This window comes from Vicugna pacos, chromosome 35 (assembly GCF_048564905.1).
Source record: "Vicugna pacos chromosome 35, VicPac4, whole genome shotgun sequence".
NCBI classification, from domain to species: Eukaryota; Metazoa; Chordata; class Mammalia; order Artiodactyla; family Camelidae; genus Vicugna; species Vicugna pacos.
Window position 1 is genome coordinate 27,576,505 of NC_133021.1, and position 23,225 is coordinate 27,599,729.

At 36.6% G+C, this 23,225-nt stretch overlaps 1 long non-coding RNA gene and 1 pseudogene across 2 annotated transcripts; one reads left to right on the top strand and one right to left on the bottom strand.

The window, feature by feature from the left end:
- Window positions 1-13,141: 13,141 nt before the first annotated feature.
- Window positions 13,142-14,388, bottom strand: LOC140691425 (uncharacterized). Its single transcript, XR_012067038.1, has 2 exons — window positions 14,304-14,388; window positions 13,142-13,583 (listed from the first exon to the last, which is right to left on the bottom strand). It is a non-coding gene; the product is annotated as an uncharacterized lncRNA (long non-coding RNA).
- Window positions 14,389-21,710: 7,322 nt separating this feature from the next.
- LOC102526971 (SANT and BTB domain regulator of class switch recombination pseudogene) lies at window positions 21,711-23,019 on the top strand (annotated as a pseudogene). The gene has a single exon (XR_004189142.2). The product of XR_004189142.2 is annotated as an SANT and BTB domain regulator of class switch recombination pseudogene (transcript).
- The last annotated feature ends 206 nt before the right edge of the window (window positions 23,020-23,225 follow it).

The window sequence follows — 23,225 nt, forward strand, 5'->3', positions numbered from 1 at the left end:
CCAATTTGCCCCATTACTCAAGGAGAAACTTTGTATATGTATATATATATACATACGTATACATATATAGTGTTGTTACATATATTGTAGATCCATTAACATCTAACTCGGAGCCAACAGGCGAGTCATTAACACGCGAACTCATGCCTGAATGAAGCTCTCCTAACACACGTTTCCCCCATAAGGCACACCACTGCTGTCTTGTACTTGGGTACAGCAGGCAGGCTGTCAGCACTATGCTTGGGGTCCATTTTAAACAACCAAGTCACCAACAAAAAGCACAAAAATGTGGAGAGTCCATACCATTCCATAGCAGCTGCACCATTTTGCATTTCCACCGATAGTGCACAAGGGTTCCACTTTCTTCACATCCTTGCCAACATTTGTTGTCTTTTCTGATTTCTTTTCTTCTAACAGTCATCCTAACAGGAGTGGTTTTCATTTGCACTTCCCTGATGATTAGTGCCATGGAATGAAACATGGTACCAAATAGACCATGAAAAGGACATTAGTTTACAGTATGAGAGCAGAAGCAAGAAGGCAGAGCATCACCTGTTCAACTTCAGTTGAGAACATGAGCTTCAGGCAACTCAAATATCTCACTGCTTTGCATTCCAGCAAATGACTGCAAAGGCATAGTGAGCGTTGATTTGGGGGTTACAAACAGACTTTAGCAAGTAGGTTAATTTGCAAATATGGTATCTGTGAATCATGAGGATTGATTTTATCCCCTATTGATGACTTTTTTGAACCCCTTCTACAACATTCATAAAGTCCTTGTTTTGTTATTCACAATGTAGGCCAATATTTTATTTATTCTAAATTTATTTCCCTCAAAGATTTCACAGTCATCTTTTAGTTATTCCTCTCTGCTACTATTAAGGTTGAATGAGACAGGTTTTACTTTTCACTATTTCATATTCCAACTCCATTTTAAGAAAACTAGAAAAATGCATATTATATTGGTGAATAGGTAACATACCGTCTCATTCCAGCTTTTTAGATGCCATTTGCTCTCTTTCTGTATTAATGGTTCATTTCATGTCAAAAATTGGACATAGGTTAAAATTTTCAGGCTTCTCTAAAGTGGCAGATTCTGGGTGCTTGAGGCTAAAATGAGGTTTGCATGATATTGCATTCACAGATTGGAAACTAAGCTGGATTTGAAAGCTTATTTGGGAGGGGCTTCTGGAGCAGTCTTTCTTCTAAATCTAGACTGAATATAAAATCAATAAGATACCTGAAACTGGAACTAGAAGGCCAAGTACAAACTCTGAAGTCTTTCAATCCTCTCCATAATAAAGATATTTTTTCTTAACTTTCTATTTTAGGATTAGAGAGTGTTACCAAACTATTAGAATCTTTAAATTGAGTCCCCAAATCCATCTGAACACCTGCTCTGACTCTTTCCCAATTGCCCGTGCTAATGGGGGATATAAGAGGAAGAGGAAGAAAATACTCAATATCTTAATTTTCAGTAAAAAGTAACATAGAATTTCAAATACGCTATCCTTCCTTTTTACCAAACTACTTACTTGTAAGAGATTAAAATAGCTACTTTGCATACAGTCTAGATTATACTTTGAAATATTAACTGTTAAGAGATGCAAGGAAAGAATCCTTTGGCTGAAATGGTTGTAACATGATTTCTTAAAGTTTCTTCATAGCTCCTGACTGTTTCTTAATAGCTTTCTTTTATCCTTTCTCCCTCCCACTGAACATGCCTTTTTTTTTTTTCTTCTTTTGGCCTGGTGTCATTTACTCGCCACTTAGTGAAACTCAATTTTTATCACCAAGAAGCAGCAACAGATCAAAGTTCAAATTTATGTTGCCTTATCTTTGTTCCTTGTGTCTGAACCTTGGCCTAATAATCCACAGCACTAACTATAACCACAGGGAAGATCAAAATGAGGATAAGGGCTGAGTTAGTGTTATAAGAGATAAAAGAATCAAAAACAACATTGATAGTGACTTTCATTTTAAAGTAATCAGTCAGTAGGTGGTTCTTATCTAAGCTGCAGTGGACCAGTTATTAAACTTGGATGTTCTCTTTTCACATGGTTTACTATTTGGGGGAACTAATTGTTCTCTTTGCTGTTGAAAACTCAATCTTGGAAATTACAATGGAAATGATTATTTTAGATTTCAATAGTTGCAGTTAAGGAAGACAAATAAATTTGAAATCAGAATGTGTGCTGGTCTGTATTACCTACTAGATAAAGGTCCTCAGAGTTGAAGGTAGAGAATCATAAGGACAGAAAATCCAAAGAGGTCATCCCACTGATCTTTGAACCCTCAGTCGAGTCTCTCAACCGTCACAGGAAGATACTAACACAGGCGGTGGTACACTGAAACTGACTCACAAGAGCTCAAAGGTGCACGTCTCTTCCCAAGCCCTCCTTTGTAAATTCACAATGGTAGCTTGAAATTGGCTGATTTCTGAAATTTACAACTCAGAAGTCAGAAAATGCTACAAATCGGGGTTTTGTTTTATTTTCTTGGAAATTCAATTGTTAAAACTGTTAAACATTTATCAGTGCACCACTGATGTCACTTAGTCTAGTGTTCATAAAGGGAGGAAATGTCCATCTCGCAGAGTAGCTGGTATCAGCAGGGAGTAAGACCATGGCTCGGTTGATGCATTTCTTACCTGTTAATCCCTCTGATTTTCCCCTTCAGTCTACACAGTGCAAAAGTTACAAATTGCCCCACAGGCTACTAAGTAATTTTATATCCAGTACCTAGTTTTCTGAGACTTGATTTTTTTCTTTCAAAACTATACTACAGATTTTATCTACACTGTTATTTATAGCTGAAATATTCACTAGTGGAAGCAGTGATAAACACAATTTGTCACTATTTGATGAAAAATTAGTTTTTTCCCCAATTTTTTGCTCTTAAATATAAGAAGATTACTTTGTATTTCTCCTGGAGCATGTGAGTAAAATTTTCTTTTGAATATATAGTTAGGATTGGAGTTGCTGCATTATATGGTAAGTGATTAAAATAGAACAGACAATATTTTTAAGTAGTTTTACTAACAGCATATAAGCCACCAGTAATATATAAAGCAACCAGCGAATCCGTATCTTTAGCACTGGCAACTGTCAGCCTTCACAACTGTTCCCAGCATGAGTTTCTCCTGCAAAATAGTTATTCATACTTTTTTTCCCATTTATATGTTCTGTTGTTTTGTGTTTTTCTTCTGAATTGTAGTAGTTAATGAATCTGGTTACTAGTACTTAGTCAGGTATTCATAATACAAATGTTTTTTCCTAGGAGTAACCACCCTTTTCAGGCTTTTCAAGGTGTTTTTAGTCAAAAGAAATTCTTAATTTTAATGTAACAAATGTACCTATGATTTCTCTGCTGGTTGGCTTTTTCTTTGTCTTAAGAAGCGGAGGCTATAGCTCAAGTGATAGAGCACATGCTTAGCATGCATGAGGTCCTGGGTTCAGTCCCAGCATCTTCATTAAAAAACAAACAAACAAACAAATCTAGTTCCCCCCCTCAAAAGAAAGAAATGAGAAAGCAAAAAACAAAGCCTTTCTAACATCAAAGCCAGAAGAGCATTTCCTTAGATTTCCTCCTAACAGTTTTAACACTTCCCTTTTCATATTTCTGTCTTCAACCCTTAGGGGTTGAATTTTTAATCCTGTGCAATGTGAGGACTCAATTTATTCTATGTTTTCGTATCATAACCAGTCCTAACCTCCTTTATGAAATAGTGTCTCCTCCTCTATGGATCTGCTTTGTCATCTCTGCGAAATATCAAGTTCCAAATATGCAGGTTCTATTTCTAGTCAATTTTTTTTTCATTATTCAGTTTGCTCATGTCTGCACTAACACCACAGTGTCAGAGTTACTATAGCTCTAAAAGAGTCTTGACATACGGTAAGGCAAGTGCATCTTCATTCTTCTTTTTTTTTTTTGTAGTGTTTTGACTTTTCTTGACCCTTTGTTCTCCCTTACAAATGAGAAAATCAGTTTGTCAAACTCCATGAATAACCCTGCTGAGATATTTACTGGCCTTGCATGGACTCTGTAAACAGATTGGGAAAAACTGAATTATTAATGATATTGCCTCCTCATTCCTGAATTTGGCATAACTCTCCATTTTTGGAGGCTTCTTCAATATGTTTTATGAAGTTTTATAACTATCTATCTTGCACCTTTTGTTAGATTCATTTTTATGTATTTTACAGTTTTTGTTGCTACTATAAAAGGTGCTTAAAAAACTATTTGCTGGTGAATGAAGACATAATTCATTTGTTTATACTGACCTTGCATCCAGTCATCTTGCTAACCTTGCCTTTAGATCTAATAATTTGTAATATGTTGTTAGATTTAAATTTTTTTCATGTAGACAGTTATATCAAGCAAAATCAACAACAGATTTCCTCCTTTCTAATCTTTATGCTTTTAATTTCTTTTTCTTGACCTACTGCATAGCCAAAACCTCTAGCAAATTGGTTACTGTAAATAATGGCAAAAGGGAACATTCCAGCTTTTGGCTGATTTTAAAAGAAATGCTGCTAATATTTCTTCACTTAGAAAGTTGATTGTTGTGCCCAAATAATAAGTGCTATCCAAGTATTAGTAATATTTATTATGATTTTATTGTTAGCTTTTACTTCATTGACTTGGTTTTACAGAATAATATTCTACTCCTTTAAATAAATAATTTGTATATTTTTCAAAAGTATTTATAGCAAATAGAGTATTTATATACTAAAATTTTATAGTATAATATAGTAAATACTATACATTATAATATTTCTTATGCTCACCTATCATCCCTCCTTCCTTCTGCTGAAAAGTGAACACTTCTCTTTACGAAAAATGCACTTTAAGTGGTTTAGATGGGGTAAGCATCACCCACTCCAAACACAGGCCTGAATGTTCAGTTCTTCCAAGCCATAGTGACTGACAGCCCAGTCAGAAGCCACCTGAGCTGGAGCAACAGAGAAAGGAACGCTTCCCTCCTTCTGAGATCATAGGTGCCAAAGACTATGTAAACCTGCAGTACAAGGAGTTATCTCAGCTGAGATGTAGGAAAAGCCTGGTAACACACTACCCAAGGGGTGAGCAAAGCTGGAAAATGGAGAGTGACAGGTCCCTGGTCCAAGAATGCTTGAAAGATAACCTCCACTTTTCAAGGGGACCCTCCTACACTGCTGGTGGGGATGCAGTTTGGCGCAGCCACTGTGGAAAATAGTATGGAGATTCCTCAGAAGACTAGGAATAGACTTACCATATGACACAGGAATCCTGCTCCTGGGCATATATCCAGAAGGAACCCTACTTCAGGATGACACCTGCACCCCAATGTTCATAGAAGCACTATTTACAATAGCCAAGACATGGAAACAGACTAAATGTCCATCAACAGATGACTGGAGAAAGAAGATGTGGTATATTTATACAATGGAATACTATTCAGCCATTAAAACTGACAGCATAACATCATTTGCAGCAACATGGATGTTCCTGGAGAATGTCATTGTAAGTGAAGTAAGCCAGAAAGAGAAAGAAAAATGCCATATGAGATCGCTCATATGTGGAATCTAAAAACAAACAAACAAACAAACAAACAAAAAACAGAACATAAATACAAAATAGAAACAGACTCATAGACATAGAATGCAAACTTGTGGTTGCCAAAGGAGGGGGTGGGAAGGGACAGACTGGGATTTCAAAATTTGTAGATATTGACAGGCATATGTAGAATAGATAAACAAGATTATACGGTATAGCACAGGGAAGTATATATAAGATCTTGTGGTAGCTCATAGCAAAAAAAATGTGACAATGAATATATGTATGTTCATGTATAACTGAAAAATTGTGCTCTACACTGGAATTTGACACAAAATTGTAAAATGACTATAAGTCAATAAAAAAAGTTTATAAATAAATACCAGATTAAAAAAAGAAAGAAAGAAAAAAAGAAAAATAACCTCCAGTTTTCAGTTACATGTGCCAAAAATTCCTACTGACATCTACCATTTTTATCTCCACCATGTTAATTTTCCATTTCTTCTGCTTACAGTGAAAAGAATCCTAAATATCACACAGATATTTATTCTCTTTACATCCCAGCAGTCCTCAAACTATGAACACAGAAGCCATATCTATTTTTATCCACCGTTGCATCCAGAGTACCATCACAGTGGCTGGCACATGGCAGATAGTTGACTTTTGAGTGCATTAGTGACGGGACTAATAAACATGTGAAATTGTATTTAGTTTTCTATACAGAGTATGAGCTGACATATTTTGTCACATCAGTCTAAATTTCTTTTGACAACTTAATCTTTTATGCATAACCCAATAATGACAAAGAATTATTTTTCATGAATCTTTTCCCATCATTTTAAAATTGTCATTCCTGTCCTTTTTCTCCTCCTTTTACTAAAAGGGTATGAACTCTGATTGCTGGTCTTGTTCTCCTCTCCTCCAAGTATTCACTCAACAAGCATGTACCCTGTGCCCATATGACACCAAGTTAGATATTCCAAAAGACACAAGATGAATAAGGCATGATCACCACCTTCAAAAACCATCCCATGATCTTCCCTGTGAATTTCAGATGTCTTCTGTGTAATTCACAGAAGCGAAGTACAAGTAGGGACGAAAACTGTGGTCACGAAATGGCTTTCTAGTAATCAAAAAAATTAAAAAGCTTCAGGTATGTGATCTTGCCTGAGACAAGTGCAAAAGTAAAGAGGAAAAATAAGAGCAAGAAAAAAGGAGCGTGACGAAGAGGTAAAAATAAAGAGAAAGGGAGACAGCCAGGAGCATGTAATTAGAACCAAAACAGATGCTGAATTACCAGCAGCATGTGAAAATCACATTTCACAAACAACTAATCATCTCTAAAGTCTTAGTCCATGAGCATCATTTTTCACACAAATTACCTACATTTGGGTGTAACCTCGGGAGTCTACATTATGCCAGGAGACTCAAGGAAACAAAGCTCTTACACAGCATTCAAACTGTTATCACTGCCAATATTAATTTGGTCATTTGTATTGGCGAAGCAAAATACAGCCTGCAAAGTATTGAACTTCCATTTCCTCATCTATAAATGTTAAGATGCAGAAGTTCCAGCATGCTATTTCACAGTGATGTTGGGGAAATTAAATAAAATGACGCATTTAAAGTACAACGTACAGTGGACTTGATGCAATTAGTGAAAACTGCAAGGTCACTACATCCGCAGACATATTTGCCATTAACACTAAAGAAGTGTCATAGGTTCAGTGTGCCAAGCAAGACTCACAAGTTACTATCAACCCAGTGGCTGCTTCTTTCTTCTCCAAATCCTACAAACCCCTCCCACTGGCACAGCACAGATCAGACAGTTCACAGAGCAGAGATCAGACAGAAATCCATGAAGGAGAGAAAGCCATTCCCAGGATAACAGGCTACAGGTACTTCTCAGGAAATCTAATGAAGGAAAAAGAACCGTCTTACAAAGCATCTTTGCTCAGAGAGGCACAAGTCATTAGAATGAAGGCAACACCTTTAGCTGACTCTTAGCAACCTTCAGAGAACCCCGGGCTCAGACCAGCACTCTGCTTCCCAGTGGGGCCGCCCCACTCTCCTGCTATGGGTGCCCAGCCTGGACAAGCTAAAGCTGAGCTTTCCTGTACACGTATTTTTGACAAAAATAAGGGACAGTATGATATGAAGAGAATCAGAGGATGATGTCCCAGAATCAGGACTGCGGAAATGGGGCCAGAGCAAAGGCAATACTGCACGCTGACTGGTTATGAATGTATTAGATATTTGTTATGTATATTATTATGCATATATGCATATGTTTATATAATATCCATACACAAATCACACACATTCATATTCATGCTTCAGCCGGTTGATAATGAATAAATAAACTAATTGACAAGTAAAAAGAAATAGAGCCTATTTCATCGAGTGGACTCTAATTCTAAGGATGGTTTTTAAATGCCTACATTAAGAGCATCTATATGTTTTTCTTCATTTGTCCTATGTGTGGTGCTGAAATTTAAAATGTTTGTGAAGGCATCAACTCTTCACTTGTCAGATCTGGATGCTGAGAATATTCAGGAGGGTCTAGACAGCTTGGAGGGAGAGGGACGAGGATGAAAGTCTACCTAGGAGGATCAGGGCAGCAGCCTTTCAGCAACCAGTTCAGAAGTGTTTGAATATTTCAACAACCAGTATGACTGGGCCAGTATGTACCCTAAAGGCACCTCCAGTGAGCAAGCGCGGTTAAGATCCTGGCACACAGAGTAAACCAACCAAATAAGCAGCCCCCCTACAGCACGGAGATTGAATAAGTTCTGCCCCTGCTTGGGTGGATTCTGTTATATAAGAGAGCCTGTTATATGACCCAACAGAAAAACAGTGAAGTATTCACTTTAAATACACATGCATTCAATACAAACACGTATGTATTGCCTGGGTGTTGTGGGAAAGAAAAATATATATATATATACTGTTAACCCACCAAGGACTAGAGCCTAATCCTGTGATTAAATCTTTTTCCAACAATGTTGATGCCCATGTGCTTGTACCCAGGCTCCCGCAATTTCTTCCACAGCAACAAGCCACATCCTTCCACCAAGTGGCCAAGAGAAGGTTTCAGCATGTCTTGTGTCCCAGCAGAAGTAGACCCTGAGCAAGAACTCAAGTACCAGCAGTTTGAGAAGCGCAGAAAATTCCTATCAAGGAGTAGGGGTATAACAGCAAAGGGAAGGCAGCGAAAAAAGGCCACATCACCAGCCAGCTCCCACTAGGTAACGAATGATGTAGAGCACACCTTCAGAGCCATCCTCCGGGGGTCAGGGGTCAGATCCCATCGGCCAGCTGCTGAGAGCTCTGAGGGTGGGCAGAGTGCTGGGTAACTTCTTGGTGCTTCCTAGGCTGCAGACACACCTGCCTTTGGATGCTTCAGAGAAATCCCTCAGACAAGTTACAGACAATGGCGACTGAACATGACCTTTGGGCAATGACACAGTGCTTTAGCTCAGACTTCCTTAACAAAATACCATAGACTGGATGGCTTAAACAATAGAAATTTACTGTCTCAAAGTCCAGAAGTCTATGATCAAGGTGCCAGCATGGCTGGTTTCTGAGGAAGGCTCTCTTCCTGGCATCTACGTGGTCAACTTCTCCTGTGTTCTTAGATGCATGTCCCCAGTTGGCAGAGAGGGGAGAGCAAGCTCTATAGTGTCTCTTCTTCTAAGGGCCTTAATCCCATCATGAGGACCCACTCTCATGACCTCATCTAAACCAAATTATCTCCCAAAAGCTTTGTCTCCTAATACACTGGAGGCTATGGCTTCAACTTATGAATTTAGGGCAAACACAATTCAATCTATAGCATTGGTAAGGTCCTGAGGACAGGGAACAGGCTACTAGCGTATTTCCAGACCTAACCTGGCCATATGGAAACAGGCTAACATCTTGATCCATTATCTTTCCTGTCTAACCATACAGAGTCATCAGACAGCAACCTTTCCATCAAGGGCAGACCGGAAAATTAGCCCTCTCTAAAGAGATTACAATCATATTTCCTCAAGAATATTTTACTTATTCAAGGAGTAGGATGAACTGAATTACAATGTTTCCAGTTCCCTAGGCAAATGTAAACTTCACAAGAATTAAGTGGAATTTTTAAAAAATTTAATTAGTGAGGAACACTGTCTTATCCTAAAGAGTATTCCCTTTTCTGATAAAACAAAAACTAAGTAAAAATATCAATGAATGTGGTTTAAATTGGAAGATCATTCACTGTGTAATAGAAGCACCAAATGGATCTGTAGATGGAAACTAAATGAGCTGGAAATGAAGGAGTGAGGCACGAGGGACACTATTCTTTATATAATACGTTTCTGTGTCTGATGGAATCGGAATTGGCCACCTCTCCAGTATCTCATGAGATGGAAATGCCATCATAGAAGAAAAATGCTAGAACTAAAATTCTGATAGTCCAGGGTATTCATGGAATTCTTATCATATGAAGCCTCAGAGCTTCAGTTATCTTTCTGTGCACACGTGGATTATCTTCCTGCAACTAAACTGTAAACTGAGCTCCTGCAGGACTAAGGCCATATCTCAACAGATCATACCTTTTTTTTTTTCAAACTGTAAAATGATTCAACTTTAAAACAATTAAGCAGACACAATGATGACTGTTAGTGCAACCAACCTAACACTTGGACATTTTTCTGTCTTCCTTTGAATATTTTTATCCATATTCACACAGTTTCATAGTTATCACGATATCTCAGATACAATTTCATGTTGCCCAGTAGCTATAGCATCTTCAAAATATTCCATCTAGTTTAATCTTGTCCAAAGTTTTCCATTACAAGTAATTTTGCAACAAACCACTTCACACAAATAGACTTTATTTTAAATTATGTCCACAGGATACATTTCTTGAGTGGGAAACATTTTCTAAACCAACAACAGGGTCTGAAACTGCTTTGTATCAGTAAATACAAGTAAATACAAAAGACAACATTGGAAATACTGAAGGAAAAACATGGCGAGTAATTAAGATCTACAGGTCAGGAAAACTAACCAAAGTCTGGAGTGGCATCTGAGATCTTGAAAGTCTACTAATTGAACTCAGCAGATGAAAATAAACAGTTTGCATGACCAGGAGAAAAAATATAGGGTAATTTAATAACATTTAATTTAATTTAATGCAGAAAATTAAATTTAGTTTGAAAATTTTAAGATTGAATCTTTACAGTGGTTTTCACAAGGTCATACAGTGTCACGTGGGTTTGGGACAACCCGCTCTGCAGGTTGTTTCCTCTGACCCAAGTCCTGACCCTCCCCACAGTCTCCCTGAGCTTGCACTCTGGGGGCGCCACCTCCTCAGTTGGCTCCCCAGTTTCAGGGTTAGTGGCTGAGAATCGCAGTCAGGTGACAATTAAATCTTATCCTTCAGGGGAAGTTCTAGTTTCTTCTTCCCCATTTAAGAAGAATTACCCCCTAAAATAAGCCAGTAACATTTAATAACGTCTCATACCTTGGCTATTTTGGACTCTGCTAATTGGAATTACAAATCAGACAGGGTAAAAGATGATAATTTGATAGGTCAGTAAGAAAAATATGTTTTGATGGGTAAGCAGGACCTCTTTCATGGAACCTTTCCAAATATGACTTACAGGTGATGGCATGGCCTGCCTAATTATGTATAAAGACCCCTTATCATTATGAAAAGTCGATTTAGTATCTCGTAAACAATTCTAAGCCACTTGCTTAAAAGAAAAATAGAAACCTCTCTTCTCTTTTTTTTATAGTCTTTGTACTTACAGGCAGATTAAAGAGGCAGACTAAGAAGCCACTCAGAGCAGGGGGACTTCAGGCAGGCCCAGAGGCCCCTGCATAGCACAGCCAAGGAAAATGGAACAAGAAAGCATACAGGCTGCTGAGCGGTGTGCATGTGTACACCCCTTTTGAAAAACAATTTGTTACTAGCTATCAGACATTTAAAAATGTTTTCCCATCTTTTGATCTACTAAATTTATCTCAAAGAAAACTCCTACATAAATAATCTCATACAAAAGAAGTTCCATGCTCAAAATATTCTTCTTGGAAATATATACAATGGGAAAAATAATTATCAACAGCTTAAATGTCTATTTATAGGGACCTGAGTATGAATCTTGGTTCTCCTACTTTCCGGCTATATAACTAGAGACAAATAACTTCTCCTGTGTCTCAGTTTCCTTATCTGTAAAATGGGGACAATATTACTTACCTCACAGCCTCATGGAATTATTGTGAGAATTATATGAGCTAATTAATATAAAATGCAAAGAAGACGTAAAGACGGCAGATAAGTACATGAAATGATGTTTGTCCTTATTAGTCATTAAGTACATGCAAATTGAAAACAGAATGGGCTACAACTTCACACCTATTAGAAAAACTGAAATTACATTTAATACTAAATACTGGCAAGGATGCAGAGCAACTGGAACTCTGATGCTTCACTACTGGGAATGTAAAATGACGCGGCCACTCTGGGAAAGTCTGGTGCTTTCTTACAATATGTAAACATTTAATTATCCTATGAACCAGCCATCCTGCTCCTGGGAAGATGAAAAATCATGTTGGCAAAAAAACTGGATGTGAATGTTTAGAAAAACTTATTTATAATCCTTCCCCAAACTGGAAATGACACAAATGTCCTTCAACTGATGAATGGATAAAAAAACTGTGGTCCTGCCATACAGTGGAATATTACCCAACGATGAAGAGATGCAAACTATCAACACACACAATTCGCATGGTTACCAAAGACATTATGGTGAGTGAAAGAAACCAGTCTCAAAAGGTGATGTACCATATAATATCCTACACATGACGTCCTTCAAACGACCAGACTTCGGTGATTGAGAGCAGCTCAGCAACTGCTGGGATTAAAGGGCAGAAGGAAAACTTGACCACAAAGGGGTGGCACAAGAGAGGTTTTGGGGAGGATAATGAAACTATTCCGTATTCTGATTGTGGTGGTACTTACATGAAACTAAGTAAGTGTCAAAATTCATAGAACTGTATACCCCTGCACATCCATAGCCTCCCCACTGTCACCATTTCCCACCAGAATGGGACATTGTTTGTTTCCTGCATGCATTTCTAGGTAAATGGCCTTATCTTATTAAATATGGAGAATCAAATTATGTCCCTATTTCTAATAAATATAAATTTTAAATATTTACCTTAATATGGTATTAAATAAATTGTCATTCCACTTCTCTTCAGAGTTATTTGAAAACCTCTTGCTATTTTTAATCCCCAAAAGGGCACATCTATTAAAGCTGGCCTTTTTATTTTTTACCCCCTTCACTTCATCTTTATTGCTTTATTTTTTCCTTTATGTGTAAGTGTGGGCTAGCTGACAAGATAGCTCAAGTGGTGTGTGTGTGTGTGTGTGTGTGTGTGTGTGTGTGAACGTATGCTATTTGGATAAGGAATAAGTAAAATATAATTCAACATTAGCCTTAAGTAATCCTTTTTTTACTTCAGTAAATTCTACATAGATGCAAAATACAAACGACACTTAGCTAAGTCTGGTCCTTTTATTTGTCTAAATATCTACAAAGACATTAAGAATATAGGTACTGAATAATTTACTTTGAATTTTTATTGGAAGAAAAAACCTTTTGGCCTAGATATAAATATATATTCGATTATGTTATTTGTTAGGTTATGAAAAAGAATTTGGAATTTGTTAGAGATATTTTATGGGCATGTCTTTGGGTGCTACCTCAAATGATTCCAGTAACTCTGAAAATTTTGAAAAAAACATTAGAAATAGGAGAAAATTAGAACTTTTAGTATCATAGAAAACTGCAGTAAATTTCAATTAATATTGTTACAGGCAGCTGAGCAGAGCAAAATTATAAACTTCACTATGTCCTTGCCCATATTTGACATACAAAATAGTAAGAAACATAGCAGATTATTACTTAGAAGGATACTAAAACTTGAAGCACATGTATTAAATTTGGGCAGTCTTGGTGAAAATGAGATCGGGTTTCCTCATTATACAATATGACATCCTTCATCTAAAACCAAATGAGATAATAAAGTAAGAGAAACGAGATAAATTTTCTGCATAAAGAACCATATAATCCTTTACCTCATTTAAATAATATTCATAATTTTATTCCAACTAAACTATCCTATGAAACCAAAACTTGCTTGATGTCCAAACCATACACAATATTCTTGTACTCTTATTATGTGCAGAAGAATTCACATTTTGATTTTAATCTAGTCATTTTTATGGAGTATTTCATGTGCCATATACTAGAAACTATAAGAATGTAAGGTAATAATTTTCCAAAAATAAGATGAGAAATAGTTTTTAATATAAAGTTGACAGTCAAAGAGGCTGAACTGACATTATTTAATGCCCCTATGAAAATGTTAAAACAACTAAAGTGTACCATCCTTCCTTAATACATTAAAAATCTCTTCCAAATTCTGAAGCAAAGTGGGTAATGGGATGAACATCACGTGCCTAATTATTCTCTATATTTTTCTGTACCCTTGAAATCTTTCATTATATAAAAATAATTTTTAAATACTTCAAAATTTTTAATTTCACAAGTACCAACAAAATCTCTAAAACTTAGAATTTTATAAATGATTATATCTCACATTCAAACATCTAATACAAAAATGTAAATGTCAATTTCATGTAACACAGTATATTATGCCCAGTATAATACTATACTTCTAAGTATGAACTAACAGACACATCCCAGTCCCATCAACCCTACCAGTTTCTCCCTAAACTTCTTATAAGTAGGAAACATAAAAATTAATCCATTTTTCCAAGATGATTGCATGAAAGGGCTCTTAAAATTTAGTTACCCTAGTCACAAACCCTTTATGAAGTCACAAAACACGTATTCCTTAATTCCGTTCAACTAACAACACAGAGTAAAGATAGGAACCTTCCCTAAAGCTAATGGGGCTGTCATAATAATATACCAGCAGATACTCATGGAAATGTTTTCATTAACTAGATTTTATACCCAATAACTCACATTAAGTAGAGTTCACATTTCTTGAGCTATGCACGCTAATCAAGTTTTTAAAGAAAAATTAACCAAATCCAAAATAAGGAGGAACGTGGCTCCCTAGCAGCTGGAAGTTCTCACGGCTATAGTTGCCAGGTGGGGATGCGGGGCTTCTGCAGAGCAAGAGTAACACTTCCCATCTTCTTTCTTCTTCCAGCCTGATCAGCATCATTGGAATGATGTTCAAATTCAATCCCTCTCTACTCAAAATACCCAGAGTGTTTTCTTGCCTCTGACTGGACACTGCTGACTGATAATACTAACATGAAATAGATCCATCTATTTTATTTTCAATTTAGCTGGATAGCTGGTATATGGGAGAGAATGCAGAGAAATACCAACTGTGTTCAAATTACAGATTATTCTTATCATCATCATTTTATAGAAGCTGCATAAATATAAATAGAAGAATTCAAGATGAAAAAAGAGTAAAGTCTGATAGAAAACAAACTTATGGTTACCAAAGGGAAAAGTGGAGGGGAGGGATAAATTAGGAGTTTAGGATTAACAGATATACACTAATGTATATAAAACAGATAAACAACACGGACCTACTACATAGCACAGGGAGTTATAGTCAGTATCTTGTAATAACCTATAATGGAAAAGAATCCAAAAAAGAATATATATATACATATATGTATGTGTGTGTGTGTGTGTGTGTGTGTGTATAACTGAATCACATTGCTGTACACCTGAAACTAACACAACATTGTAAATCAACTATACTTCAATTTAAAAAATTAAAAAATAAAGAGTAAAAGCCTGGAATAAAGGGCAGTTACACAACAGGCTATATTCCAAATAATGTATCCTCATACTCATAACCGACAGCCCCAGCACCTATTATCTGAAGAGAAGACAATGTGCACTGGAGGGCCTTTCCCTAAATAAGCTTTGGGTGGATATCCACTCACTGACCCACAGTCCTTCAAACAAAATCCTTGTCAATCAGGATAACTGTAAAACACTCAACTCTTCAACACACTGTGTAATAGCTGCCAGAACAGTAAACAAATAGCAGATCTAAATGATTTAACACGTGTAATAAAATTCCATGATAAAATAGGGTGGAAAAAAATCAATATATTTATGTAGGTCACCAAAAGTTAATGCTGTGTTTGAAAATTCTGATGGAGTGTGCAAACATAGAATGAATTCTAACTCTACGAATTTTTCTGATAGACAGTTTATTAGCTAGGAAATATTAAGATCACATTTATTATTTTCATAATACATTGAATAACATTAGCATCCACTGTCTGTTGATTTAATGTAATATTTATCAATTTCCTACTCTGAGCTAGGAATTCCAAATATAAAGACAATTAGAATAGTACACCCATCACCTTAAGAAGCTCAAGACCTAATCATTTTTCCCTTTAAACAGTGGTCTTCCTAGCAATGTTTGAATATTCAACTTTGAAGCTATGACACTCATTTTTGAAGCAGAAGGTCTTAGTTTGTTTTCAAAAATTAATATTTTACTTGAAAAATAAAGTTTTAACTTACCCAATACATTATGACACTTTAAAGAAGAAATCTATCTAAATTAAAGTGTCCATGTAAAAACTATATGACATTAAAATAATGTGTAAAGTGATACAACAATGAAAATCCAATGATCCAAATTATCCTTCACTGCTTGGAAAAGATATTTACAGTAAAAAAAAACACTATCTGGAAAATAGACATTTTTGTCTTTTTACTATGAGCCAGACACTGTGTTAGACACTGGAGTAGAAAGGACTACTAATCTAAAGGACTCAAAGTCCAATCTAATCCAGCCTTACATTGTAAAACTAGTCACTTAAAAATACCGCAGACAGAGGAATGCAATATACTTATAAGAAGAATAATTGACTATTATTTCCCTTACAAATTCATTACCAGATATGCCTAAAACATTGAAATTTGCTATTTTTATTTTAATTCAACAACCTACAAAAGCATATTTTCAATATAAGGAAAAATACATAATGACTCTTTACTCTGGTTAGTTTATTTTTTAAACTAATACATATTATAAAGCTCAGTTCATGCAAATTACAGCCTTTTTGGCAGAAAAGGCAAAGGAAATTTGATTTAAAAGAGAACAAAAGGTCACCTTGGATGCATCCCATTTTCCCATTGTTGCCAAACTTTAATTGCCTTCAGTGTCATGAGAAAGGAAATACCTGGTCATTTAACCAGGAGTTTTGAATAACTTACCTACACTTATAGCCAATTTCCATATAAATAAACAGTTTCAAAACAAAACACTTTTCCACACACCTAATGCCAAGTCTCTACAATCCGTGTTACCACTGACACTTTTTTTACATGTTTTTAATGATCGATGAACTGTCAAGTTTACGTAAACTCTAGCTATTGATAAACCAGTACTAATCACAAGATTCCGCTTTACTACAAATTAGTTGATCAGCCTTTGTTGATTTTCTCTAAACACACAGTGGCTACTATGCATATGTCAGGCAACAAGCTAGAATACCTGTAACTGATTTATTTCTCAGTGTGAATCAGGTGAGTTGCAGATAGAAAACATTTCTTGTTTGATTGGTTGTTCACTTTTTAAAAAATCTGATTTCAAAAACGCTTTTTGGCTTTTCCTCCCCAAGACACCTTAAGACACATTCAATAATGTATGGTTGCTTGAGCATATTAAATTCTATACAGACTCTCCTTCTAGTAACAGCAGAGTGGATGACCCCTCCATAGATAACAATTATATAAACTCTAAGCAAAACAGGTATATAAACAATCACTCTGAGTTAAGGTACTAAAAACTGAGCAAAACTTTCAGAATTTAAGGAGAAAAGACTTTTGAAAGAATAACTGTATTGCATGAAATTCGTGTTCATGCAGCTTTTTCTATGAGGGCACTTCCCAGTCTGGGCAGCTCTGTACCTTGTGAACTCAGAAAACTGAGTTCAGGTCTGAAAGAGAAAACTCCCAGTGACGAGAGCTATAAAGATGAGAGACCAAATCTGCTTGTAGATTGTACCCACATCCTTCACTGATCCCTGAACTACACATACTCCAGGGCAGCGGGTGAAATTAACATTTGGAGGCTCAAGGAACTGAGAGGAGATTTCAGGTGCTTGCTCACCAGAGAGATTGTAGAGTTAGGAGTTGAAGTTCAAGTAAGTTAACTGTCTGCTGGGACAAAAGCCAAGATTGTATATGAAAGACAACAAAATCCAGAGCCCCTACAATACATCAAACATAATGGTCATTATACAACAAAAAATTATTTGACATTTAAAACCAGGCAATATGGCACAGGGAACTATATTCAATAGTATATATATATTGAATACTATATATATAGCATATATATATATTTAATATACTATATTCAGTAGTGACCTACAATGAAAAAGAATATGAAAAGGAATATAGGTATGCATATATATGACTGAAACCTTATGCTGTACACCAGAAATTGACCCAACATTATAAACTGGCTATACTTCAATTAAAAAAAAAAAGGTTAAAGGAAAAAAAAGGCAGAACAAAACCAAAACTTGTCCCACAGTCAAGAGAAAGCCCAGCCAACAGAAACCGCCTCTAAGATGATCGTGATACTGGAATAGCACAGAATTCAGAGTAGCTATGATAAACATGTTCAAAAATGTAAAGGAAAATATTTTCAAATGAACAGATGAAAATGTTATCAGAAGTTTGGAAACCATAATACTGAACCAAATGGAAATTATAGAACTGAAAAGTACAAAAAAAAATTTGCTGGATAGTCTTAACAGCAGCTTTGTGGCACAACAAACTTGAAGAGAGATAAAATGAAATATTCCAATCTAAGGAATAAAAAGGAAAAAATATTTTTAAAAATTTTGTAAACAGGCCAACCAAGTTAAATGTTAAAGGGTAGCGAAATAAATGTCAGATAAGCTCTGACTGCACGTGTTTGAGACTCCACCGACCCATCATTAAAAATAAACTTAAAATAGAATTATCCACCTACCATCCCAGAAAATATCATATGATGCTTCCAGTTTCTATAATAAATTTACTGAGAAGGGACCCTGTGTAACTGCTATTTCCTGCAGTGCTTCTAGCTCATTAACACCCAGTAAATACGTAACAACAAAAATCAAAGAATAAAATGCCACGTGGAAGAAGTTAAACAAATCTGGGAAAGCCAGGCACACAAAGGAGAAAATGTAAGCAGACTGTAAATCTGGTTTGTATACTCAACTGAAATGCCGGAAGCCCTGCTCAGGACTTTCTTCCACACCGAGAGCCAATGAGACAGAAAACTTTCTGCCCTTCTGATCAGCAAAATAAAATAAAATTTCCCACTCCTGTCCCAGTGTTTTGGTCCATATGAATCAGATGAATATATAAACCTAAATCATTGTTCATGTTTGCGGGCTACTCTAACCAAACAGTCTCAGAAGCCAATAGATAATGTCCAGGCCTGGATGGATGACAATTTTTTTTTACATAGAATTTCCCTCTAAAAACAGTTTCTATGATAGCAATGACAGATGTGTCTTTTCTAAGGATGTGCTTGGTTTTGATTTCTCTGTCCTTAACACAACTGTGTCTTGTCTGTTTCCAAAAAAAAAAAATAATAATTCAGAATACGCTTTAGGTATCCACTGATGAAGCTTCTCCCATAAATTCTGACCACTAGATGTAAAGCAACCATTACTGATTATACCAAATACTCTGGATAAGTAATAATAGAGTAGTTCAGAATTCAGGATTGGCAGTCGGAGAGATCTTGGTTGGAATCCCCACTCTATTTCTCTATTAGCACTATGATGTTGGGCAAGGTACTAAGCCTCTCTAATCTGATCTGTTTTTATGAGGGTTAAATTGCATTAAGTACAGAAACAATTTTGAGGATTTTTAAAAATTTACCCATGAATCAAGAAACAGCCCAAAGATCAATAGATTATGTCACTCTGCTCAAAAACCCTTCAATGATCTCCCATCTTAGTATAAAAATCCAAGAGAACCCCAGGGCTGCCCCCATAACCGTGCCACCTGCTCCTCTTTGACTTCCCCTCCTTCTCTTCTTCCTTTACACTGGCTTTTTCCAAGATCCTCTAACCTGCCAAACCTCATGGCATGTTCCTCTGCTCAGGACACTTCCTCCAAACGGATAACTATGTAGTTTATGCCCTCATATTCCACAGATCTCTGGTCAAAAGATCATTTATCAGAATCGCCTCCCTTAATCACTCAAAAATGGTCAATCTCTCTTCCCTGCACGTCCTTACCCTGCTTTATTTCCGAGTATATGTTTACCTATATCTACCTAAGTGATATACTGGGTTACTGGTTTACTGATATGTGATTGTTGGTTTATTATCTGATTCCTCCCACTAGATTGTAAGCCCCTTGAGGTCAGGGCCTTTGCCTATTTTATTCACTATTATATTCCCAATGCCTAGAACAGTGCCTGGAACATAATACTCATTGAACAAATATTTGTTGTTAAGTAGGTGAAGATGAGTTCCATACACTTCCTAGTGGACATCTTTGTAAGATTAACCAGGAGGTCTGGACACATGTCCTACATGGGCTGAGTAAGATGTGCTGTGCTATGCTTAAAAAATGAAAATAAAAATAAAGGAAGAAAGGAACGTAGCCTATAGTCCTCAGAAGAGAGATGACAAAGGACAGAAAACCTTATTTTACTTTGAAACAATTGTTCTTTAATACACATTTGTTTAATTGACTTTGTTTTATCAATATCACACATTTTATTCTTTTCATTGTAGCAATAGGTCAAAATGGCAATTTGCATATTCTTCCTATCGTATTTAATATCACTTTTTTCTCCCTCAGAAAACAACAATATTTGTAATAATTCGCTCATTCATAATCCCATTTAGTTAGTGTTAAATGTGGAAAAATTCATCCTCTAAAAAAACTGATTCTACAGACATCACAAAAACAATTTCAACATCTAAAATGAGTGCAAATTCAGCAAGAAGCTTTCTTTCAAATTCAGTATTTAATTCAAGCATATGGTATATGTTTTCATGACAATTTTGTATTAAAATGCCTGGTGTGTTCATTAACCCTCACCAATAATATATTTTTCTCAGAGCCAAATTTACTTTCAACTCTCATGCTCTTAATAATGATGCATAACATAAAACAAATGTGTTCATATTTGACAGTTCCTTCCAATCTTCACCAGCCCGGTAAGAATATATGATACCCCCCATCAAAAATAATTGTAAGAGGGATCCCGCTACCAGCGCTGGTACCCGCCGCGGCTTGCGAGCCGGCGCGGGCGGCGGTTCCAGTCGCCGACGCTTCAGGGCCAGGCAGTGCCGGCCGCTGCAGATGATGGAGGAGCAGTGAGCATCACCGTGGCCTTGTGGAGCTCCAAAAGATTAGTCGTGGACATTCAGAAAACAACAATTTCCTGAACAATAACAACCAAATGGTATTGGACATGATCCTTTATCCATCAATTGGAATCCATCAGACCATCAACTGGGAAACTGTGGCAAGGCCTGTGCCTGGCTTAACACCCAAAGAATGTGCAAAGAGGTTTGATGAACTGAAGAGCCGTGGAAGTTCACCTGTCGACAACCAGTATAGCCCCCTAATGGCTGCTGGCGAGAGCCCTGTTGAAACTTTAGCCACCTGTATCAAGTTCTCACTTCTTAACACACAGGGAGAATTTCAGGAGACTCCAGTTGGTCAGGACGCAGCTTCTAAAACAGGCCAAACACGGTGATCCATGTATGTGATGAAGCCAAAAACTTGAAAGATTTTATTTGCTCATGAGATCTTTTGATATCAGAAATGAATTTCTTTGCTTAATCTTTATCTATGGATGCCCAGCGCTGGAAAGAGGTGAACATTTCAGTTCATTGTGACGTTCACATTTCAACTGGTTGATAAAATATGTTAAAAGGAGCACTAAGGAGAATAAAGATTGTGAGATGCCCACTTTAGAGCCAAGAAATGTCATTTCAATTCTTATTTCTTCAGAGTTTTTGAAAATGGATTTATTGGTTGAACAGTGTATTCACAACAACATGAATGCCATAGTAGCTACCCCATGCAACATGAACTGTATTAATGCAAATCTTCTTACACATATAGCTGATCTTCAACACAATGAAGCTGACGACTTAAAGGACAAGAAAGATAAGTTTAGGAGTAAACTTTTTTGTAAGAAGATTGAAAGACTGCTTGATCCTGAATATTTGAATCCAGATTCTCGGAAAAATGCAGCAACATTATACAGATGCAGTTTGTGTAAGAAGCTTTTAACAAAAGAAACAGAAAGAAGAATTCCTTGCATTCCTGGAAAAATCAATGTGGGTCAACGTGGAAATATTATCTACATTCACGTAAGTGATAAGACTTGGGATGTTCATGAGTATTTGAATAGTCTTTTTGAAGAAATAAAATCTTGGAGAGATGTATATTGGTACTTGTGGGGAACAGTCAACTGGCTAACTTGTTCAAGATGTTATCAAGCTTTTCTCTGTACAGAATTTTCACATTGTCAGTATCACTCAGAAACAGTGATTTATCCTACTGCAGGAAGTTCACTGAGTACCTTTGGCACTGGAATTTATCCCTGCTATAACCAAAAGGTTCTTTGGTTCGACCCCACTCAGCTTACAAAGTAAGGGACCACATGGTTGCTCTTCATGATCAAGGTGGGGGTAAAGATTTGCTGTCTTGTCCAACTGCTAGAATCCTGGACGATCTGCACAAACACACAGAAGTCATTCTTGCGCCTTTTGCTAAAGACACAGTTAGTGATTCTGGGGTTGGTCTCCGTGATGAAAAAGGTCTAGACTGTGATGTTTTACTGGAACCAAATACACCATGGGGCCCCAAGAGTGGGGAGCTCAAAGCTTTCTTGTCACTGAAAAACTGGACTCTGCAACTGAAACAACAGTCATTATTTTCAGAAGAAGAAGAATATACCACTGGATCTGAGGTCACTGAAGTTGAAGTTGGAGATGAAGAAGAAGTATCCAAGAAACAAAGGAAAAAGAAAAAGCCAAAGAAGTTCACTAAACAACCAAAAAAACAGATGTCTTCACCCTGTGGTCAGAAGAAAGAAAAGGCATTGGAGAAGTCAACTTCTAGAGATGTGTCTCCTTTCACTGTGAGTATGCAGAAGAATAAGTGGGATGCCACAAGATCCTTGAGGTTCAATCAAGATGCACAAAGAGAAGATGATCAACGGCAGGTGTCTGAAATTACCAGGCACCTAATAAAGATGAGATTGGGTGACCTGGACCGAGTCAAGTCAAAAGAAGCAGAAGAATTTGCAGGAGGCATTTACTCCAGGTTTGAAGCACAAATCAAGGCCTCAGTGCCAGTCACTGCACAGCAGAGCAGCTCAGAGAAAAGCACAAGGTCTAAAAGTCATTTTGGTCAAGGTCGTCCTGTGTAAATCACCTTAAAATATACCTAAGATGAGAGAAGACACACCTGTGGACGTCTGGAATTGCGTACTTCTTGAAGATCTTCAGAACAATGACTTCTAAATATTTTAAATTATGTTAATTATTCTTGCAAGTCACATAAGTCATAGTGCTAAGGGAAATACATAGTTAGGTCTTATGAAATCTAATTATAAATATGAAACTTCTAAAATCT